This window comes from Pongo abelii, chromosome 4 (assembly GCF_028885655.2).
Source record: "Pongo abelii isolate AG06213 chromosome 4, NHGRI_mPonAbe1-v2.0_pri, whole genome shotgun sequence".
NCBI lineage: Eukaryota > Metazoa > Chordata > Mammalia > Primates > Hominidae > Pongo > Pongo abelii.
Genome location: NC_071989.2, coordinates 169461217 through 169477317, shown reverse-complemented (window position 1 = coordinate 169477317; position 16101 = coordinate 169461217). Strand labels below are relative to the sequence as shown.

Genomic DNA, 16101 nt, shown 5'->3' with positions numbered 1-16101 from the left:
CCCTGTCTTAGAAAACAAAAGATAAGGCTGGGCACCATGGCTCACACCTGTAATCCCAGCACTTTGGGAGTCCGAGGCTGGCAGATCGCGAGGTCAGGAGATTGAGACCATCCTGGCTAACACAGTGAAACCCCGTCTCTACTAAAAACACAAAAAATTAGCCGGGTGTGGTCATGGGCGCCTGTAGTCCCAGCTACTTGGGAGGCTGAGGCAGGAGAATGGCGTGAACCCAGGAGGTGGAACTTTCAGTGAGCTGAGATCATGCCACTGCACTCCAACCTGGGTGACAGAGCAAGACTCTGTCTCAAAAAAAAAAAAAAAAAAGAAGATAAAAGAAAGAAATGTTGTTGGAAGCTAGCAGAGATTATTTCATAAGGTTTAAGGGAAAACAGCCATCTCCATAATATAAAACTGCAAGGTGACGCAGCAAGTGCTGATGTAGAAGCTGTGGCAAGTTATCAAAAGATCTAGCTAAGATAATTGGTAAAAGTGGCTGCGCTAAACAATGATTTTTAGTGTAGATGAGTTTTTATTGTAGACAAACAACCTTATATTGGAAGAAGATGCCATCTACGACTTTCATAGCTGGAGAGAAGTCAATGCCTGGCTTCAAAATATCAAAGAACAGGCTGACTCTCTAGTTAGAGAATAATGCAGCTAGTGACTCTAACTTGAAGCCAATGCTCATTTACCATTCCTAAAATCCTAGGGTCCTTAAGAATTATGCTAAATCTACTCTGCTTGTGTTCTGTAAATTAGGACAACAAAGCCTAGAGGATAGCACATCTGTTTATGGCATGGTTTACTGAATATTTTAGGCCCGCTATTGAGAACTACTACTCAGAAAAAGAAAATAAAAAAATTTTTTCAAAAGATTACTATTTGGCCTGGCACAGTGTTTCATGCCTATAATCCCAACTCTTTGGGAGGCTGAGGCAGAAGGATCACTTGAGGTCAGGAGTTCAAGATCAGCCTAGGCAACATAGGCAACTGTCTCTACAAACAATAAAAAAAAAAAAAATAGCCAAGCATGATAGTTCACATCTGTAGTCTCAGTTACTGAAGAGGCTGAGGTGAGAGGATTGCCCAGGAGTTTAAGACTGCAGTGAGCTGTGATCATGGCACTGAACTCCAACCTGGGTGACAAAGTAAGATCCTGTCTCTCAACAACAATAACAAAGGTAACTACTCCTTAACACTGCCCCTGGTGACCTAAGAGCTCTGATGAAGATGTACAAGGAGATTAATGTTGTTTTCATGCATGCTAACATAACATTCATTCTGTAGTTGATGGATGAAGGAGTAATTTCAACTTTCAAGTCTTATTACTTAAGAAATACATTTCATAAGGCTGCAGTCACCACCCCCCTTATCAGTCAACAGCCAAAACATCAAGACAAGCCAGGTGTGGTGACTCACACCTGTAATCCCATCACTATGGGAGACCAAGGCAGATGGATCACCTGAGGTCAGGAGTTCAAGACCAACCTGGCCAACATGGTGAAACCTCATTTCTACTAAAAATTCAAAAATTTAGTAGGTGTGATGGCGGGCGCCTATAGCCCTAGCTACCCAGGAGGCTGAGGCAGGAGAATGGCTTGAATCCAGGAGGCGGAGGTTGCAGTGAGCCAAGATCGCACCATGCATTCCAGCCTGAGTGACAAGAGTGAGACTCCATCTAAAAACAAAAAATAACATCAAGACAAAACTCTCAAACAGCAAAAAGATTATGACTCTTTTTATAAGCTCAGATGATGGCTGACATTTATTAGCAATAAAGTATTTTTTAATTAAGCTATGTATTTTTTAGACATGATGCTATTGCACACAATAGACTATGGTATAGTATAAACATAGCTTTTACATGCACTGGGGAACTAAAAAATATATGTGACTCACTTCATTGCAACATTCACTTTATTGTCGTATTCTGGAACCAAACCCACAGTCTCCAAGTTACGCCTGTATGTAATTATATACGTTATAAATTATTACAAATATTTCAGAAGAAAGGGCAATCAGATTCATCGCTAATATATGGAAAAATGAATACCCACAGTCACATCCTCCAAACCACAATTTCATCACATATGAAAATCCAGTATGAACAAATTTGCTTCTGCAGATCTTCTAGTTGACCCAGACAGTTTCAGTTCCAGTATATATTCAGTTCTAGCATATGCAAATATCAAGTCATTTTTAAGAAAAGAGGAAACTAAAGGGTTAGGTAAAAATCAAAATGGTATATAGAAAATAGAGATGGCATAAACTACTATTAAAAGATAAAGAATATTGAAAGCAGGTGAATTGTGTTCTTAGAAGTGTACCCTGGTTCTATTGGGAAAGCCTTTCCTGAGACATAGAAGAGCATCCTGTTACAAGTATCTTGGCCAGAAATTCTCCTGAACAGAGTTAAGAACTTGTAATCTTGTGTAATGGGAAAGGAGTTTCAAAACACTTCCCCAATAATTCACCAATCTCAGAAATTCAGTTTTTCATAATTCCCTCAGATCAAAGGAGACAAAAGTCAAAAGCCCTGAGTCATAAAATCAAAATAGTTTTTGTTTAATATTTCATAACAGATGTTAGCTACAAACAAAATTAATTTCAAGTTTCTTGTGTCAGGAGAGGCAAGCATTAAAAAGTTCTGAGGAGGAGATCCCAAGTGAAATTGCATCATACACATAGTTAATTACATGAATAAGTGTCATTTATATTGACATTATTTCGCATGCTACCTTGGTTGTTTTGCTTAAAATGTTTTTTGTTATACTCCCAAAATTTGGTCCAAAAACAGGGAACTTCTATTATGATTTCTCAAGTTCCTTAACCACAGTTACCTCTAACTGGAGATTTTGAGGAATTTAATGCCTACGGCTGAAAAGAACCATTACAATACAAGCCCAACTTACCTCATAGGATTATTTGGGGAATAAAATGAGATAATAGAAATAAGGTTCTTTGAAATATTTTTAAATAATTTTAAATTACAAATTATTGGTTTTTGTTTATCAAATAAGTGAAGTATTTCTTAGTGTCAGTCATTGTACCTAGGAAGGAGGTGTAAAGTGATGACTGTCCTCACAAGGCAATAGGGTAGAGGGGTAAGTGCTCCCAGGAGCACTAGGGGATAGAGTGGCAACGGACCTCATAAAGTACTGGGGTAGAGGGGTTATTGTTCCCAGGAGGCACTGAGGTAGAGTAGTGACTGCTCCCAAGAGGCCCTCGGGAGAGGGGTGACTGCTCCCAGGAGGCACTGGAATAGAATGATGACTGCTCCCAGGAGGCACTGGGGCAGAGGGGTAACTGCTTCCAGGAGGCATTAGAATAGAAGGGTGACTGCTCCCAGGAAGCACTGGGGCAGAGGGGTGACTTCCCAGGAGGCATTAGAATAAAAGGGTGACTGTTCCCAGGAGGCACTGGGGCAGAGGGCTGACTGTTCCCAGAAGGCATTGGGTAGAGGTATGACTATTCCCAGGAGGCACTGGGATAGATGAGTAACTGCTCCCAGGAGACATTAGGGTAGGAGAGGGTGACTGCTTCCAGCAGGCACTGTAGAGGGTAGAGTAGTGACTGTTCTCAGGCAGCTCTGGGGTAGAAGGGTGATTGCCTTGTAGAATCCCTCAATCCAGACTTGTACAGAGGTTCACTACCCAGAACTAAGGGTTAAAATGGGGTAAGGAAGAGTACTGTGGAGCACACACATAGCCCCTCAATCGTAAATTAGCTAGGCTTTTTGAGTATGGGAAGTGGGTTACAGCGTGCTGTTAACGATGGTGTGTCAGTGGGAGAGAAAGATGGACGCAAAATAAAATAATTTCCTTATGACTAGAATGTGAAAGAGAGGATAACAAAAGACAGGGCTGGGAAGAAAGTCTGTGTCTAGTTTATGAGGGGAAGGAGTTGTAAATTATGTTTAAGTTTTGTTCCTTATGCTGTCTGAGGGAAATTGAAATCAGAGAGGATTTTAAGCAAGGAGATGGCATGAATCAATCTAGAGTTTGGCGACATATTTCTGATTTCACTGTGGAAAACAGACTAGAGGGGGGCAAAACTGGCAGCAGAGGGACAAATTACGAGGCCAAGTAAGCACAGCTAGAGATAAGAGTGGCCTGGATGGGTGTGTGGCAATGGGTCCAGAGGAGAGTGAAGCAAACTGACACACATGTAATGGGTTACAACCAACAGGACTTGATAATTGATTGGATATGAGAGGTAAGAGAGGAATCAAAAGCTTGGGCAACCGAAAGGGTAGGGTTGCCATTCCATGAGAGAGGTAATAGAAGCATGTGCAGATGTAGGGGTAAAGATACTGAGGCTGTTTGGAGGCAAACTGAGATTGACGTTCTCGGGAGACATCAAAGGGGCAATGTGCAATAGACACTTGGATCTTTCTTGAAATTCCTCTCTACTTTGGGACGAGAAGTTTGAAACATGGAGACCTTTTGAGAACTCTGTTATTATTAATCTAATAAAAGAGGAAAAATAATAAAGTTGAGAGGGTTCTGCTATTTTTTGGAAGTGTGAGAATGTCCAGCCCAAAGCACATATGAAAAAGTAACTCAGACAAAACAGAGGAATGAAAAAGTCTCCATTTCTGAAAAGAGAAAGAAGCAGCCACTTAGTAATTATGTGCTATGAGATCACTTACCTTTCATGGAGAGTCCAGGCTGCCGTTTGGGGAAGAAATAATCTGCCCTCTGGAAAGGTCTCTTATCATGGTCATGCATCCCCCTGGACTTGACATAAGTCAAGGTGAGAATTAAACTTGAGATGAAAGTGCTAGAGATGTATATGGGCCTTAAGGATTACTTAGTCCAATTCTCTCATTTTACAGAGGAAGAAACTAGGGCCCAGGGAGAATAATGACTTGCCCATGGCCACACAGCTGGTTAGTGGGATATAGAAGCCAGATATCTTGGCTTCGCTTACCTTGTCCTTTAACGCTTAGATGAAATCGCTTGAATCCCCAACCCAGATCCTAAGGAACATCCAGTGCCACTTTCCCCACAACTTCTAAAATTCCTCTGGGACTTATGTTTTTCCCAGTCATCCCCGGTTCTGATTTCCAGAATTTTCTGTATTTCTCATTCTCCACTCTTTCCTGTGGCTTTTCTTTAATCATTTCCCTTTGGCTTGAAACCAAAGAAGGGGACAGCCCCTTCTTCATGACTTCTAGACCCCCAATCAAATGATACCTTTCATAGATGACAATTCTATTTTGTGAAGTTTCACTAACAATTTTAAAGCAACATGGAAGGACATTATATTATAATATTTTACGTATTTCTAAGTGAATATTGACTTTTTTAAAAATCTCTCTGCCCTTTTCTGCCAACACAGACACCAAACCTGCTACCATCTTATCTCTATTTCTCATGCTTTTGCCAGCTAATTTGCCCTCCCTTTCCCTCTCCCTTTTCCTTTTCTCCTTAATTCTTGTCCCTTTGCCTTTTACCCCAAATGCTGATTAAAAGTATATTCCTTCCCTAGGAAAACTCTGAAGGCAGCCACTGTAATATCAATTTTTCTCACCCCATTTCACAAATCTGGTGCCACATTCTCTGTGCTAAGCCAGATGCCTAGTCCATTAAGGAAGCTGCTCCAGAATTTCCCAGGTCTTGCTCCATGCCTGCCCGCACCTCAGTTCTTCCGGGGTGTACTAATTGGTATGTAACTCACAGACCACACATATGTTTGAAGTGAACTGAGCCAGTCAATGTGTACTATTGTCTTTTAATTGCTTTCAGCTTCATGAACTTTGAACAACTTTTATCACCTCTCAGCTCAGCACTGATTCATCCAGCTTCTGTGAGGGATTTATTTACTTTTAATTAGATCCAACTTAATTATTTTGTCAGTAAAACATACCAAAAGAATCTATAAAACAATTTTTAAGTGAAATCACATTTCTGCCTAGAGGGATGTTAAAAATGAAATTATGCATCTCATTTTACCTGTCTCTCACAAAGGAAATATTGCCTGCGCTGTTTTTTTATTTCCCAAGATATTTTGCCTTTCATTAGGAAGATACCTGGGAGATCAGGCTTAGAATAAAGGGAAGAAAATGGGAAAAGGTAGTTCACGTTTTCAAGGGAGAACACATAGGTGAGCATATAAGGCAGTGTCTCTCCAGATTTGCTATTTGGCAACCCCTACATTAGAATGACCTGGGAACTGGTGAAGAGTGCAGATTTTCCACCCCCATCCCCAGAACTTCTGATTCAGGGGGTCTGACATAGGGATGAGAAGTGAAGCTTCTCATTTGCCTATTCTTATGCTTTCTGGATTCATGCCTGCCTCTGGCTACTCAACTCTCTGATTCACTAATTGGCTATTTCTACTTCCCAAGATGCTTGCCTTGTCCTTCTCAGTCAACTGTGTTTTCTTACATCTCTAACAACTTCTTGTCCTTACTGTCTGCCATTCATTCAGTTTCCCATTGGTAGCCTATTCAGTACCTTTCCATGTATATATATATCTCATCTCCCAACCATTTTACTATGTCAGGGACTCTGCATCACTGATTTTCCTCTCTGCACTTCACCTTGTACCCTGCTTTCAGTTCTGGGCTCCCTTTACAATACCAATGTGTCCAAATGTCTTTAGCACACCAGTGTGTGAAAGATCTGTTCTGTCATCAAAGAAATCACAACTTCTGCCTGACAGTAGCTATAATTCTGGTATTAATTAATCGAGAAAATATATAATTGCAAATCCTACCACAAAATTAATAATGCCTTTGAATAAAATTACAATATATTAATCTCAACAGTGTCTGCTACACTTAAAAATAGTGGCTTGGCCAGGTGCAGTGGTTAAGAAGCAAATGGATTTGAAAAATATTTAAAGGGCAAAAATGGATAAAACTTAAAAATAGATTGGCTGTAGTAAATGAAAGAGAAGTCAAAGGTTACTCTTAAGTCATTAAGGTAAACAGAGATGCTATTCACAGAAATGAGTACTACTGGAACTAAAGTGAATTTTGGAGAGAATCCAAGAGTTTTAGAATTGTTAAAGTTGAAATACCTAGAAAACAAGTAGAAATGGCAAATAAGCAGAAGGATATTTTGATGTAAAGTTCGTGAGAGAAATCTGAGCTCCAAATACACCAAATTGGAGACTAGCTTGCAAGATAATATGTGATACTCTAAACTCTAATGAACTTGGCGGTGATAAAGTGTAATGTGGCAGACTATAAATATTTTCTTGTCTGTTTAAAAAATATTCATCTTTGGAAATCTGTTGGAGTAAAGCTCTTATGAGTTGGGGAGCTAGGAGAAAACCAATCAGGGGTTAAAAGCTTTAACTGACTCAAGGACTAGTGATGAGGGCTGAGTGTGGCATGCTGAAGATGCTTGAGTCATGAAACAGACTCTCCTTCCATCTTTCCTTTCCCACAAAGGCCCATTCCATAGGATTACATTTGTCATGTATTTTAATTATCTTCTACAGAATTGCATCCTTTCATTAATTTTATTTTAGGTGGTTGCTATTTCTTTCTCACTCTCTCTTTTCCACTAGTCCCCACTTTTACCAACCAAAGACAACAATCCCCACCCCACCCAACCCTGCATACATTTCTTCTTAATGTTTCTTTCTCTCTAGAGGAAGTCAGCTTCTGGCATCCTAATTATAGGACATGTTTTGTAGCCTGTGAATAAGGCACAATCACAGCTCTTGTTCTTCCCATTGGGAAGGACAGAGCACTTTTTTGTGCTCATAAGAACTGATTCCATACAAGCAGCTATATGTAGATGCCTGCAGCTGAGTACAATGCAAATGGGAATGCTAAAGCTCGGCCTTCCCCAAGTCTTCTAGCCTATCCAAACTCCACTGCAGAATAAGGTCTCCGCTTAGACTATTCCTTTCCCACGAAGGCCTCACTGAACTTTCTCGGGCAGGTCCAAACTGCAGAACTTACGGAGGGTCTTTCAAATGGCAATTTCTGTTTTCTGGCATATTTGTCTGCAACTAGATATCTTTTTTTAATCTAAAATGTCATCAATTTAACTTTGTGAGTGTAAGTAAATAAGCAAACACCAACACAGCAATCGTGTGAAACAATCCAGTTTCAAAAATATTAAAATGTGGAAAAAGGACATCTTGTATTCTAATAAATATAGCTTTTACTGAAATGGATTAGGAAGAAATGACAAGTTCTACAGAGAAATCACTCTATTCCCCTTATCTTTGTTTCTTCATCTGTACATGGGTTTCGGTAAAATCAGTAAAAGACTAAGTGATGGTCATTCCTCAAGCAAATCCAATCAAAATAAGTAGAAAAAGCAAAATGGATAAGAAATTTATGATGAGATTGTTTTACTGCAAATCCTTTCTTGATCTACTACAGTGCTTGGGGGCATGGATAGGAATCTGGCTCACTGAGTTTTTTTATTGAATTCAGGGTTGATGAAAAACCTGTTGTTTGTTGTTGTTATTGTTTTGACTTTGTGTTGAGGGGAAGAAACTTGCAAACCGTGTTAGCAGCCTTTCCTGCATTAGTAGGTAAGCCACAAATAATGCAAATGACTGATCCTTTCTGGGTGAGTGGTGATGTTTCTGAACCTGATTCCCAGAACAGCAAATAGAGACATAGAGGTGTAGGCCAATGTTGTCATAAGGGATCAACAGTTTTTATTTTCATAAAAGTAGTTCCTGTCAGTGCCTATTAAAAAAATATATCAATACTGTGAAACCACTTCATTTTGGTATTAAGGTTTAGCTCAAAGCCAAAGTTAATATTGAAGCTTTTGGCCAGGCATGATGGCTCATGTCTGTAATCCCAGCACTTGGGGAGGCTGAGGTGGGTGGATCACCTGAGGGTCAGGAGTTCAAGACCAGCCTGGCCAAAATGGGAAACCCTGTCTCTACAAAAAAATACAAAAAGTTTGCCAGGCATGATGGTGGGTGCCTGTAATCCCAGCTACTCAGGAGGCTAAGGCAGGAGAATCACTTGAACCTGGGAGGCAGAGGTTGCAGTGAGCCAAGATCATGCCATTGCACTCCAGCCTGGGTGACAGTGTGAGACTCTATCTCAATAAAAAAAAAATTGAAGCTTTTGAGAAGTGAGTTCACCTAAAGTAAAATATATTGCATTTAATAAAAATGCTATTTGGGTGTGGTGAAAATTGAGAAGATGATTCAAGAATGATTGTAATTTGTGAAAAACTGATATAATTATTGATTTGAAGATCTGCTAACTCCAGACTATTTCTTCTACAGTGGTTATTGTTTGTTAACTAGATATCTAATAGGAAATCTTTTCTTTTTTTTTTCCTGAGATTTACAGGGTAGAGTGCTTTAAAACCTCCTGTAGTTAACTGAAGGCCAAACTTTGTAAAATTCTAATTCATTCTAATATCAGGGTTTTATATTATTTTATCAAGAATCTAAATATAGATTAAACTTAATTTTATAGATTTTTCTCCCACAGTCCCAACCCACTGATACGCTTTTTAGAGAATTGGGCATGGAGGAACAATAATTCTCTAGTAAGGACTTATTTCTGCTTTTCAGCCTACTTGGGTCTTCTACCCGTTCTTGAAGTCAGCATGTTTGCTGTAGCCACAGAAGACTTGCAACTATGGCTTTCTCTTCCTAGGATGCTTACTTACAGAAACACAGCACACACTCACACATATATACACACAGTAGTACTCCATCCAGCCACCTCTCACTCATTCCCTGATCTCAGTTCAAGCCCCACCTCTTGGGAGACAAGGTCCCATCCCTCTGTAATGTGTTCACTGCACCCTGCTCTCTTTTGTGGTATTAAATAAAAATTATAGGAGGCCATTGTTTTGGACAAAGCTAGGCCCCAACAGACTAGACTAAAAATTAAAGTAGAGTCACTTTCACTAAACTAAAACTAAATTGTTATCAACCATCAGAGAAATCAAGAGAGAGACATAATTTCCCAAATAGGTCAGTTTCAATTGGTATGAAAAGGAAGTTGCCCCTGCCTTTAATCCTTGTTAAAAAAGCAATCTGATGTTACCCAGTCGGTTATTTTTCTATTGTTCTGTTTCCTGTTCCTGCCTTACAAGGAAACTAATTTTGAAATGACGAATTCACTTTTGTTTTGTGTTTCTGCTTTCTTCAGCCCTTTCTATACAGCCAATCTCCTCTGCTCAGCTCATTGGAACGCTGATTATATTTTATGAAATAAAGTGCTGCCCAATTTTAGAACCAAAAATAAAGTTAATTAAGATCTTTAAACCTGTTGTGATTTTGTCTTTTGACAGTTGCACTTTTCCTGGTTTGTGAATATATATTTATTTCTAAAATTGTGTGTTTAAAATCTCTCAGACACCTAATGTAAGCTCAGGCAGAAAGGGATATATGGGTAGGTTTTACTCACCTGGCATATAAACAAGGATTCAATAAGTATTTGTTGATTCAATGAATGACTAGTTGATTTATCCCCTAACAGTGAAAATGGAACTTGCTAGAGATGGGGTTTATTTGGGCTCATTAAAATGAAACAGAAAGGAACTGGAGTCAATTGGAAATGTGAGCCAGGTAAGGTGGAGAAAGTTTGGGAGAGAGAAACAGAATTCCTCAAAAAACTGAAGTTAGCCCAGCTTGTTAGGCTAAAGGTCCCCCATATAGGATTGTCCTCCTATCATCTAGAGGACATTGTGCCCAGAAGAGAATAAGGCTGGTGCTTGAGAGGATTATCACTTCAAGCCTGAGGTGATCTGAGTATAAATTAGCAAAATTAGGTAATCTGCAAGTTATGTTTAGTGAGAGGTGCCATTTCAATAATCTAGAATGAGACAAAGGCTTTACAACTGGAAGGAACTTAAGGAGTTCTTCAGGCGTGCCCCACCCTAAACTTTCTGCAAGCAGCAATAAACCACACCTCAGATAATGGGATTATACAATCCCTCTTTGTTTCCTGTTCCACTCTCAGGAAGAAATACTTTATTTGGAGGGGAGAGGGGCAGTGGGTCAAAGAGCTGCCTCTGCCCCCAGTCTCAGTCCCTCCAGCCCACCCTTCTGTGCTTCGGCCAGAATGACGCTTGGAATCTGCACTCACAATGTGTCATTTCCCTGGCACTCTTCAGATGCTCTCTTGGCCTCAGCATAAAAGCCTCAACAGGCCATCTGACCCTGGGTTGTCTCTCCAGCCTCAGCTTCTGCCACTCTTTGTCTCCCGTTCCATGTACTCTACACCAGGAGTCCCCAGTCCATGGCCTGTTAGGAACCAGGCTGCACAGCAGGAGGTAAGTGGCAGGCAAGCATTGCCTGCTGTCAGATCAGTGGAGACGTTAAATTCTCATAGGAACGTAACCCTATTGTGAATTGTGCATGCGAGGGATCTAGGTCACGCCCTCCTTATGAGAATCTAACGAATACCTAATAATCTGAGGTAGAATAGTTTCATCCCAAAACTACCCCCAACCACATGGAAAAATTGTCTTCCATGAAACCAGTCCCTGGTGCCAAAAAGGTTGAAGACCACTGCTCTATGCAACACCTCATGAACTTCTTCCCATTTCTGGAACTCGTTCTTCTACCCGGAGCACACTTCCCCAACCTCTCTACCTAGCTAACTCCTATGTTTCTTCAGGTAACTTTAAATAAATGTTCCTTTTCCCACGAGCCCTTCCCTGACTATACCACTGTGTGTGTATGTGTGTGTATATGTGTGTGTGTGCATGTGTGTGTGTGTGTGTGTGTGTGCACGTTTTCTGACCCATGGAAACATCTTGCCCTTTACTGCTAAATACTTTGGGGTGGATTTCCTAAAACCAAGAGTGTTTTTATATATAACCACAATATAATTATCAAAATCAGGAAATTTGAGATTGTTAAAATGCTATTACCTAACGGTAGTTTATATTCAAATTTTGCCCATTGTCCAATAATGCCCTTTATACCTATTTTTTCTTCCTCTAGTATAGGATTCAACCAAGAATTATGCATTACATTTAGTTTTTATTTTTAGTTTATTTTAATCATAAACAGTTATTTTGCCCCTTTTTTGACCATTTACACTTGAAAAACACAGGCCAGTTGTTTTATAGAATAGCCCCCCAATTTGAGATTTTTTAATGTTTCTACCAGAGAGGTAACTCATATTCTCAATACATCACATCAGGAGTCAAAAGATGTCATTTTATCCCAGTATTTGTGATACTATAACCATAATAGGTCCAGCGCCCAATACGTGCAGCAAATCATTATGCCAAGACGTCAAGTTGCAGGAGAAAGAGATTTAATTGGAGGGCTGTCAAATAAAGAGATGGGAGGAAACCTCAAATCCATCTCCATGAGGAGTTTCGGGCTAAAGCTTATAAGAGTTTTAGAACAGGCAGAAGTGTGAAGATTGTTGATTTGTCAAAAAGTGCAGGGTGAAATCATAGGACAGACAGATGAAGAAACTGTGTCCTCATGCTGATTCTGTTCCTATGTGGGGTCTTCAAACTGGTTGGCATCTTCAAACTGGTTGGCGTCAGCTGTTTCACTGGTCTTCAGAATCTGAAAAACACCTTCAGCAATTCTTAAACAAAGCCTCATGATTCTAACATCAGAAACTCAATCTTAAACAAAACCCTTATGACTCTAATATCAGAAATCCTATCTTTAGGAGCAATGGGGAAGCAAATGGTCAGGATCTAGTGACTTTCAGTTACAAGGAAGTAGGTCAAAGTGCAGCCTGATTAATGCTTAGTTATAACTCTATTTCTGTCCAGAATTCTTGTTAACCCTGTGAAGACAGCTTCAATACTTGCTTTGATCTCTGTTGTAAGGTGGTGTCTGCCACATTTCTCCACTAAAAAATGATTCTTTTTATCATTATAATGAATAATATTGGGGGAGGATACTTGGAAACTATATAAATATTTAGTTCCTCATCAAACTTTCATTCACTAATTTGGCATCCAAGTTATATCTGCTTTACTTTTAAGGAAGCTCATTTTACATGGTTAAAAAAAAATAAAGACTATTCTTATGATAAATGGACTTTTAACCCTACTCCACCGAAAATAGCTACATTTCCCACATCAATCCAATCTCTTCATTTAAGAAGATCTTACCACCTAATAGTGAGAGAAGTCTGATATGGATGGCATTAACCAAGGCAAGATTTCTTATTTGCATTTTCAATGCTATTCATAAATTATCTTTTCATTTCCTTTTCCTTTGCAGTAAAAAAAAAATCCATAAAGGTACATTTTTTATAATAACAAAGAAGATAAACAATATTATTTCCAGCTTGCTAAATGTTATAATATTGCTTTTGGTCACATTATGATAGGCATCCGTAATTACATTTACCTTTTCAGGCTTGCTACAAGCGCTTGCTTAGTCTCTGAAGAGCTTCCTGCCGGCTTGGGGTCTGTGGATTGAAAATCAGTTGGATTGATGAAAGCTATGAGGAGAATTATGATGAGGGTCAGATCATATGGGCATCAGGAAAGTAAAATATTACCATTTAAACTAGAAATAAAACTTTTTTTCCTACGTGATCATATTTACCATGACAAGCTGGGTAATTCATTGTAAGATTAATAGTACTTGACATTCACTCATCCACTTATTCAAAAGAAAATTATCCTATGAGCCTACTACATGAGAAAGACCATTATATACAACTTCTAACTTTATAAAATGTATCTTTGAATAATATCCTTCTGGGTCTTTAAGAAAAATTTGGCCAAAAAGAACCTTGAGAGTTTGCGTGTAGGCTTTATCTAAAAGAGTTCAGAAACTGGAAACTCCTAGGTAAAGCAGCATTTTTTTAATCATTATTATACTTTTATGTTCTGGGATATATGTGCAGAATGTGCAGGTTTGTTACATAAGTATACCTGTGCCATGGTAGTTTTCTGTACCCATCAACCCATCATCTATATTAGGTATTTCTTCTAATGCTATCCCTCCCCTAGCCCCCAACCCCACAACAGGCCCTGGTGTGTGATATTCCCCTCCCTGTATCCATGTGTTCTCATTGTTCAACTCCCACTTATGATTGAGAACATGTGGTGTTTGGTTTTCTGTTCCTGTGTTAGTTTGCTGAGAATGATGGTTTCCAGCTTCATCCATGTCCCTATAAAGGACATGAACTCATCTTTTTTTATGGCTGCCTAATACTCCATGCTATATATGTGCCACATTTTCTTTATTCAGTCTATCATTAATGGGCATTTGGGTTGGTTCCAAGTCTTTGCTATTGTGAAGAGTGCTGCAATAAAGATATGTGTGCATGTGTCTTTGTAGAAGAATGATTTGTAATCCTTTGGGTATATCCCCAGTAATGGGATTGCTGGGTCAAATGGTTCTTCTGGTTCTAGATCCTTGAGAAATCACCACACTCTCTTCCACAATGATTGAACTAATTTACACTCCCACCAACAGTGTAAAAGCATTCTTATTACTCCATATCCTCTCCAGTATCTGTTGTTTCCTGACTTTTTAATGATCACCATTCTAACTGGCTTGAGATGGTATCTCATTGTGATTTTGATTTGCATTTCTCTAACGACCAGTGATGATGAGCTTTTTTTCATATGTTTGTTGGTCACATAAATGTCGTCTTTTGAGAAGTGTCTGTTCATATCCTTCGCCCACTTTTTGATGGGGTTGTTGGTTTTTTTCTTGGAAATTTGTTTAAATTCTTTGTAGATTCTGGATATTAGCCCTTTGTCAGATGCATAGATTGCAAAAATTTTCTCCCATTCTGTAGGTTTCCTGTTCACCCTGATGATAGTTTCTTTTGCTGTGCAGAAGTTCTTTAGTTTAATTAGATCCCATTTGTCAATTTTGGCTTTTGTTGCCATTGCTTTCGGTGTTTTAGTCATGAAGTCTTTGCCCATGCCTATGTCCTGAATGGTTTTGCCTAGGTTTTCTTCTAGGGTTTTTATGGTTTTAGTCTTACCTTTAAATCTTTAATACATCTTGAGTTAATTTTTGTATAAGGTGTAAGGAAGGTGTCCAGTTTCAGTTTCTGCATATGGCTAGTCAGCTTTCCCAACACCATTTATTAAACAGGGGATCCTTTCCCCATTGCTTGTTTTTGTCAGGTTTGTCAAAGATCAGATGGTTGTAGATGTGTGGCATTATTTCTGAGTCCTCTGTTCTGTTCCATTGGTCTATATATCTGTTTTGGTACCAGTACCATGCTGTTTTGGTTACTGTAGCCTTGTAGTATAGTTTAAAGTCAGGTAGCATGATGCCTCCAGCTTTGTTTTTTTTTGTTTGTTTTTTTTTTGCTTAGGATTGTCTTGGCTATACAGGCTCTTTTTTGGTTCCATATGAAACTTAAAGTAGTTTTTTCAAATTCTGTGAAGAAAGTCAATGGTAGCTTGATGGGGTATAGCATTGAATCTATAAATTACTTTGGACAGTATGGCCATTTTCACGATATTGATTTTTCCTATCCATGACAATGGAATGTTTTTCTATTTGTGTGTGTCCTCTTTTATTTCCTTGACCAGTGGTTTGTAGTTCTCTTTGAAGCGGTCCCTCACATCCCTTGTAAGTTGTATTCCTAGGTATTTTATTCTCTTTGTAGGATTTGTGAAGGGGAGTTCACTCATGATTTGGCTCTCTGTCTATTATTGCTGTATAGGAATGCTTGTGATTTTTGCACATTGATTTTGTATCCTGAGACTTTGCTGAAGTTGCTTATCAGCTTAAGGAGATTTGGGGCTGAGAAGATGGGGTTTTCTAAATATACAGTCACGTCATCTGCAAACAGAGACCATTTGACTTTCTCTCTTCCTATTTGAATACCCTTTATTTCTTTCTTTTGCCTGATTGCCCTGGTCAGAACTTCCAGTACTATGTTGAATAGGAGTGGTAAGAGAGGGAATCCTTGTCTTGTGCTGGTTTCCAAAGGGAATGCTTCCAGCTTTTTCCCATTCAGTATGATATTGGCTGTGGGTTTGTAATGAATGGCTCTTATTATTTCAAGATACTTTCCATCAGTACCTAGTTTATTGAGAGATTTTAGCATGAAGGGGTGTTGAATTTTATCAAAGGCCTTTTCTGCATCTATTGAGGTAATCATATGGTTTTTGTCATGGTGTCTGTTTATGTGATGAATTACGTTTATTGATTTGTGTATGTTGAACCAGCCTTGCATCC

The 16101-nt window shown here is 39.1% G+C and overlaps 1 protein-coding gene across 2 annotated transcripts in view; it reads left to right on the top strand.

Annotated features, from left to right (window-relative positions):
- Window positions 1-16101, top strand: part of ATP10B (ATPase phospholipid transporting 10B (putative)) — a 275470-nt gene that overhangs the window by 139232 nt on the left and 120137 nt on the right. The window lies entirely within an intron of this gene.